Raw genomic sequence first — 8150 nt, 5'->3', positions numbered from 1 at the left:
GTTGATGGGGCTAAGAGAAAATGAAAGGACACATGTTATAAAACAAATGAGGGACAGAAATTTTTCTCTTGGTACTTTTTTTTTCCCTTTTGCTCACCCACGTCTTTCCCTTTTTTATTAACAACTCTCGGGTCTTAATGATTAACATAGTAAATGTAAACATAAATATAAGATGTGAACATAAATATACCTCAATGAGTTCTGGATGTATGCAATTTAACAGAACTAATACTCAAAGCGAAGAGCAGTCTGATCATGATAACCATTGTGGCAGGAAACATGAAAACTTAAACAGCCCTTAAAATAAATAGAAATGATTGTGTTTTTAATATTGTGTGTCAGGCATCATGAAAATTACAGAAGAGTGGAAAGGAAGGGGTTTCACATCCACCAGCTGGCATGTCCAAATTTATATTCAAATATTTGGGTGTAATTTCTCTTAAAAGAAAAAAAAAGAACTAATACAGTGCAGATCACTGTTGTGGCCCTCTTTCAGTCTTGACCTTCCTTCTTGAAGGGATAACCATGGCAATGGACTTCACAGATATTCTGAAACATTGTTCAACAACATGACACAGCCATCAGCATCTTATGCCAACTTGCACATATATAATTATATATTAATAATATATATGTATGGAATTGAATATTAATGATATAATATATAATATATAATTATATGATATGTAATATATCATGTAATATATAATATATACAATATAACATATATAATATATAGTATGTCATATATAATAAATTGTCATACAATGTCATTTATGTTAGTATTATATAATAATATAGTATATAATATATGATAAATTGTATTATATTATATATAATATTATATTAGAAATAATATTGTATACATGACATATACAAAGTGTATATTGTAAATCTATGTTATATATTATGTGTAATCTAGTTACATATAGTGTATAATATATAAGATACAATATACAGATATTATATATTAGATGTAGTATAATGCATCATTATATATGTTATATAATATTATATATAGTTATACATGAGATATAAAATGTATAATATTTAATTCTGCTGCTGAATTAAAGCAGTGTGTTATGTTATATATGATACATATTATACAGTTTGTCTAAACACTGCTTCCTATATTAATCAAAATTATTTTAAGTAGCCCAATATTCATTGTCAGAGACAGCCCACACCAGTGGTAATCTGTATTTGCTAAAAATAGTTTTTTATGATGTCATTGCCTGCACATTACTGTCTGCAAGTAAGCATGGAGAATTGTTAGCAAATTCCAACCAGTGATGATAGCTCCTGATGAGAGGATCAAAAATAGAATAAAAAGAGGACTTTAAGAGCAGTGTATTATTTTGAATTTTTTTCTTAATTTCTAAGGGATCTAGGTGCCAGTGGAACCTGTAATCATAGCTACTTGGGAGACAAAGATCTAAGATTGAGGTTCAAACAAATCCAGTCCAGGCAGGAAAATCTGTGAGATTCTTATCCTCAAGGAACAGCCAAAAAGCTAGAAGTGGTGCTGTGGTTTAAGTGGTAGAATGTGAACCTTGAACAAAACAACCACCATGAAAAAACCCTAAAGTGCAGTAGCCAGGTTTTGAGTTCAAGCCTTAGTACCAGAAACCAGCACGTAGGCACACGCATGTGCACACACACAAATATATATGTATACACACATATGTGGCTAATGGAAAAATGTAATACAGAGAAGTGATTTCATAATTGCATATTTGAATGCTCCCTGCGCTTTTCAGTTGGTTAAAGTATTTCCTAATAGCTTGCTGTGCAATTTTAAGAGACACACGACCAAAATCTACTGTGTAGCTCCACAAAGACTCACCCTCCTCAAATGTAGTCTGCTCAGCAAGGAACTTCTCTCTGGTTGCACAGCAAGGAAACTATATATGTCAACAAGACTGCAATCTCTATTGCAAAAATTCTCCTGTTGCTCACTAGGTAGAAGTTCTAAATGTATGTGGTAGTAGGTTTGCTAATTGTCCTAATTGTATACACAGTGAGTGAGTACATGGTTTAGTGGGCATGGTGATGTATGCCTATAATCCCAGTACTCAGGAAGCTGAGAAAGAGGATTGAGAATTCAGAATCAGCAGGGGTTGTGTCACATGACCCTGTTTCACAAATACTTTATACATCTACCATAAGTGTATCTAAATGTGCACACATAAAATCCTAGCATCTTCATATCCTATCTTACTTTCATCTATCTATCTATCTATCTATCTATCTATCTATCTATCTATCTATCTATCTATTATCTGTCTATTCTATCATCTATCTAATAGCTATTCTGTCATCCATCTATACTAACTTTGTATATGTCTATCATCTATTTATATATCTATCATTTATCTATTATCTAACTGTGTCTAGTCCATTAACCATCTAGCAATATATTGAACTAAGAAGATTGGGTCTAAGCAAAAGGCCTTGATAACAGATGGCATTCTTCAGTTAAAAATGTGTTTTGAGTTGGTAAGTTCCAGAAAAGTCTTACTCTCTTTGGATGATTGGTTTTTGATTTCCATTGATCGCATCTACATTTGATTTATTTTGGCTTATATTTAACATCTTTGTTGAATTTGAGTGTTCACTGGTTTTTTATTTACTTTGCTTGTGTTCACATCTGATTTGCTATTTACTTTGTTCAGATTAAGTCCATGCACCTTGTGTGGTTTGGGGGCTATATAAGCACTGTTCATTGTATTTAGGGAAGTAGGGCTTTGTGACCAGTGCCCCCTGCTGCCTGATAGTGCTCCCAAAAGACTCTAAATCCAGTCTTTTAAGTGGTAGTTTCTCTGTTCTCACAACTGGATCTACCATGAAACATTATCATCAGTAATTCTCTCATTTATGCATCTACTATCTATCTGTATCTTTCTGACTAGAGTTCTTTAAGGGAAAATAAATAATTAATGAAGTTAATATCAGAAATTAACTTAACTTAAAAGGCTAACTTCACTTCAATTTCTCCACACCTAAAGAAAGAAAAAGGCAAAGAATTTCTAAATGTTTCCAGAAGGGTCTAATTCATACTCAGGGGGAAAATGACTCTTTAGGTGCTTGGAAGATAGAGCAGCAATGTGACTATGGAGAGAGATGACTGCAAAGTGACTGCAAAGAGGAAGGACTTCAGTAAGAACAGGATTACAAATTAGTCCAGAGACTTGGTTTTACCCAAGACAAATCTCTAACCTCGTGGATGATCTTGAAAACAGAAAGAAAATGAGAGGCAGGGAAATACAGAGAGGGAGAAAGGAGTATGAAAAGGAGGGAAGAGGGAAGAAGAGTGGGAAAGAGGAGGAGGAAGATGGAGAAGGAGGAGAGGGAGGAGAGGGAGGAGAGGGAGGAGGGGGAGGAGCTGCCACTACCAGGTGCTAATCTGTAATCCCAACTACTCAGGAGGCTGAAAAATGAGGTTGGCAGTTCAAAGCCCAGGAAAGTCTGTGAGACTGTTATCTCTAATGAACCACTAGAAAGCCAGAAGTGGTGATGTGGTTCAAAGTGGTAGAGCACTAGCCTTTAGTAAAAAAACTCAGAGATAGAGTCCAGGCTCTTACTTCAAGCCCAAAGATCAATATAACTAAATAAATAGGAAAATACCCTTTAATTTCTTATAGTATTTGTTGGGGGAGAACATCAGATTACCTTGAATCCAGGAGTGAAGAATTTACTTTTTTACTGGATTTTGAGGAGGAAGGTGGTGACTGCATCTGTAGGAAGGGCAAGTGGGCTGGTGAGGTAACAAGCATTTAACATGTAGCATTTATCGAGTCTGGATTTTTGACCTGAGCATTGATTTGGAGTAAGGCAGGTTCAGTCCATTATTTGCAGTGTCTGGGGCCCTGGGGTTCAATTATCAGCCCCCTTTGTTAGTCATAGGCTGGTTGCCATTTCTCTCCCAAGGGCAACACAAGTCATTAAATGACATAGGTCATGGAAGGGGAAAAAGTCCTGGGTGACTGTGTTTCTAACCCTGAAAAGCCAGAGGTATTTCCTTCTACACAATATTCTTTTCCTCTTCTCTATCATTCTTGTATCTGGGGTTCTTATCTCAAGGGAATCTAATGACAAAATCCTTTCTTATTCTGAGTGATATACTAGTATGAAAGAGCTAGAGCATACAGGCCCATAAGATCATGCTAATTATCCTACCAGAGTCTCAGGGAGGTAAAGAGGTTATGATGGCTTCATATCCACAGTCTCCATTTTGGAATTTTCATTCATTAAATTCCTTTCATAAGGGAAGGTGTAGCTTTTATAGAAGTGGCAACAGATAGGAATCAATATACTGAGTATTTGGAAAAGCTTTTAGAGTTTGATTGTTAAACAGAAATAAAAATTAACACACTTATTTTTTTTGTGCCAGTCCTAAGCCTTGAACTCAGGGGCCTGGGCATGGTCAGTGAGCTTTTCTGCTTGAGTTTGGCACTCTACCACTTGAGGTAGAGCTCCATTTCCAGCTTTTTGGTGGTTCATTGGAGATAAGAGTCTCATGGAGGGGGGTATAATTGGGTGGGGGGAGGGGGGTAAAACTGGGTGGGGGGAGGGGGGAGGCTGGGAAGGGAAGTGAAGGGTAAACAAAGGAGGAGGCTGCAATGCTTGGTAAGAAATGTATGCATTATCCTGCCCATGTAATTGTAGCCCCTTTGTACAGTATGTTCTCAAATAAAATAAAATACAATTTAAAAAAAAAAAAAAAAAGAGTCTCATGGATTTTCCTGCCCAGGCTGACTTTGAACTGCAATACTCAGATTTCAGCCTGAATAAGTAGGATTACAAGTGTGAATTATGGATGCTGCCTAAAATAAACACGTTTTAACGAGAATAAATATTTAGTGGACTTTGCTAACATTGAAAATTGCTGAGAGATTTATAGTAGCATTGTCTGAATTTTGCAACTTGTCCAAGTAACTATGACAAGAATGAATGCTGGAATGAAGCTAACCAATGGGAGAAAAAGAATTTTTGAGTGCCATGATTTATTCAAGATAATGACTGTAATGATTTGAGCAAACTAGAGTGACTACATTTTTAGGCATTTTAGCTAAAGCCCTTTTGACTTGTAGAACTCAAGAATCTCATTAAAATGTCAAGTTCTCTTGGGCCCAGGTGGCTTATATCTGTACTATAAAGGATGTTGAGATCTGAAGGATCTCAGTTCAAAGATAGCCTGAGCAGAAAAGTCTGTGAGACTCCTATCTCCAGTTTACTAGAGAATGCCAGACACAAGGCAAGCTCACATGGTGGAGTATCAGTCAAAAGCTAAGGGACTAATAATATTGTACAATTCATAAGGAAATGGAAAGACTTGGAAAGAATTGTATTAAGTGAAGTAAGAGAAATAAAGGTTGCCTGTTTTCTACCATTAGTGATACATAGAATGTGCCTATAAATCTATAAGGAAATAGGCTGGGTGGTATGCAAGCTAATTATAAATACTATAGAGAGCTCAAATAGTATTCTTTTTTATTTTAAAAAAAGACTAATTCAAAACCCAACAAAATAAGCACCAAGAAATGAGTGTATGCAGGCAAGAGTGGGGTCAAGGGGAGAGGGGTAAACAAATGAAGAGGGTTGGGGGGTGGGGAAACAGGGAGAATATATTCGAGAATTCATTGTATATATCAAAAAATAAGAAATGTAGATTATTGTTGAAGGAAGTATAATACTGATCAAGATGCATCATATGCATAAACTTCTTTGTTGAATGATACCTTGCTTGTATAACTATTTAGAGATAGTTTTTAAATGAATTCAAAAAGTTACAAGACAATGCCCAGGCTCTGAGTTCAAGTCCCAGTACCAACATAAATGCACACGTGCATATGTGCATGCACGAGCGAGCGCGTGTGCACACACACACACACACACACACACACACACACACACACACACACAGAGTGAAATTAAAGGTAGGAAGAAAGAGCAGAGGAGGAGAATATGAACTGAGCCTGGTACAGGCTGGAGAGATGAGGAAGGTATTTGAAAAGAGAGTTCATATCTTTGTAGAGTAAAACGGATGTGAAAGACAAGTGAGAATGATGTTTTGGGAAGTATTAACTTAGAGTTGATACAGCTAATATATTAGGTATAGGAAATTTGACAAATTACATTCCGGCCAGAATGAGGTTGACACATTCCATTTCTGGGTGTTAGGTTACAAGCTCATTGCACTGACCTTGGAGACAATGGTGAGGAGAAAATTGGGGGAGGAAGTGGGTCTGGAAAGTGCTCCTGGGAAATTTTTCTATAGAAGAAATAGAAAAATGAAATTGCTGTTAGGGAAGTTTAACTTTTTGGGGACATTTCCAAGAACTTTTCTGATCTTTTATTAATACTAATTAATTACACCTATTAATTGGATTAGCATAATATTTCCATTCACTCAGAATAATAATCAAATTCACTCCCCCTTTGTCCACATCTTCCCCCAAACTCTCCCAAAACTCTAGATTCATTATTCTACACATCCATGTGAAAATGTTGACTCCTACCTACATGTGTGAGAGAACAGGTAACCATTTTTTTCTTCTGTGTCTGGCTTATCTCATTTTGCATTATATCCTCCATTTTCATGTGGTTTGTTGAAATGAAAAGATGTCCACTTCTTTTCAGTTGGAGTCTATTCCCTTGTTCAAGTGTTTCAATATATTTCTTTATCCATTCCTCCATTTCTCTTTATCTAGGCTCATTTCCTAGCTTGGATAGTATAAATCTGAACCTAGGAAGTAAGCAAATGAAAAGGAGTTTGGATATTGAGAAGGAGTTAAGAGTTGTCCAACATCAAAGACCCAGGCAGGAAGCCAAATCACAAACTCAATATGAAATATAATTAGCTTTGTATGTCGTCTGATAATTTGAGAAGCACATGAAGAAAGAAAGCATGAGATGCTCCAACTCCCCAGAAACCCTGTCACAGTGAGATACTCTACAAATCAATCCCAAAACACGTGTATTTACAGAAGAACACCTGCCCTCTGGATTAATTTCTTCAAGTCTCCCTCCCATCGCTTTCCTGTTCCTCAGGCTGTAGATATTGGGGTCTGGCATTTGAGGGACCACCATGTACACACATCACTAAAGCCACAGAAGTCTTCCTGGGTGAATCAGTAGTAGACCCATTGTATGCCTTCAAACCTACCCATGGAGGAAGGACAAAACAGATAGGTGAGACCCACAGGTGGAGACAGTTTTATACCTGCCCCTCATGGAATGGAAGAGACAATCTGAGTATAAGAGCAAAGGAATTCCAGAGCCAGAATGCCAACAAATCTGAAAATCCAAACTTATGTCAGGAAGTTATGATAAAGGTATCAGAAAGGACAATCTTGATGAACTGAGCTGATTCATAGAAGAATGGGGGGAGGTCCCTAGATCTGTGCAGAAGGACAGGCTCAGTAGCATCAGACCCAGAGGAGTTCCCAGTGTTAAAGATTAGGGATGAGAGAATTAGCATCTCACACAGGTAGGGGTTCATGATGACCACGTAGCTCTGAAGGTGACAAATGGCCACGTGGCAATCATAGCCCATTACAACCAGAAGGACATTTTCCAAGAATGCAAAATTCAAATTAAAGCAAACCTGAGGGAGGCAGCCAGTGTAAAGTGATGCGCTGGTCCTGTGTATGGATGTTCACCAGCAACCTAGGGATGGTGGTGGTGCTTAAACAGATGTCAGTAAAAGACAGGTTGGAGAGGAAGTAGTGTACAGGGGGTTGCAGAGGTGGGGGGTCACAGCTGATGACCAGGATGATGAGCAGGTTTCCCAGGATAGTGACCAAGTAAATGGTTAGAAGAATCCAAAGCTAGGCACCGATAGCTCATGCTTGTGATCCTAGCTACTCAGCAGGCTGAGATCTGAGGATCGTGGTTGAAAGCCAGCCCAGGCAGAAAAATTCTGGTGAAACTCTTATCTCCAATGAACACTCAAAACCCAGATGTGGTGCTGTGGCTCAAATGGTAGAACACTAGCCTTGAGTACAAGGGGCTCAGAGACAGCACCCAGCCCCTGACCTCAAGCCCCACAACTGAAAAAAGAGAGAGTCCAAAGAGGAGAGGGTGGGATCCTCTGTCAGTTCCAGGAGGAAGAAATGTGAAACACTGGTTTTGTTTCTGGCTTCCAT

General features: G+C 37.7%; 1 pseudogene; it reads right to left on the bottom strand.

The window, feature by feature from the left end:
* Nucleotides 1–7318: 7318 nt before the first annotated feature.
* On the bottom strand, nt 7319–8150 carry LOC138813683 (olfactory receptor 7G2-like; annotated as a pseudogene).

This window comes from Dipodomys merriami, unplaced genomic scaffold (assembly GCF_024711535.1).
Source record: "Dipodomys merriami isolate MVZ:Mamm:240054 unplaced genomic scaffold, mDipMer1.0.p SCAF_6, whole genome shotgun sequence".
In the NCBI taxonomy this organism is placed as follows: domain Eukaryota; kingdom Metazoa; phylum Chordata; class Mammalia; order Rodentia; family Heteromyidae; genus Dipodomys; species Dipodomys merriami.
The sequence above is the reverse complement of the archived record's forward strand: the minus strand, read 5'-3'. Positions and strand labels throughout refer to the sequence as shown.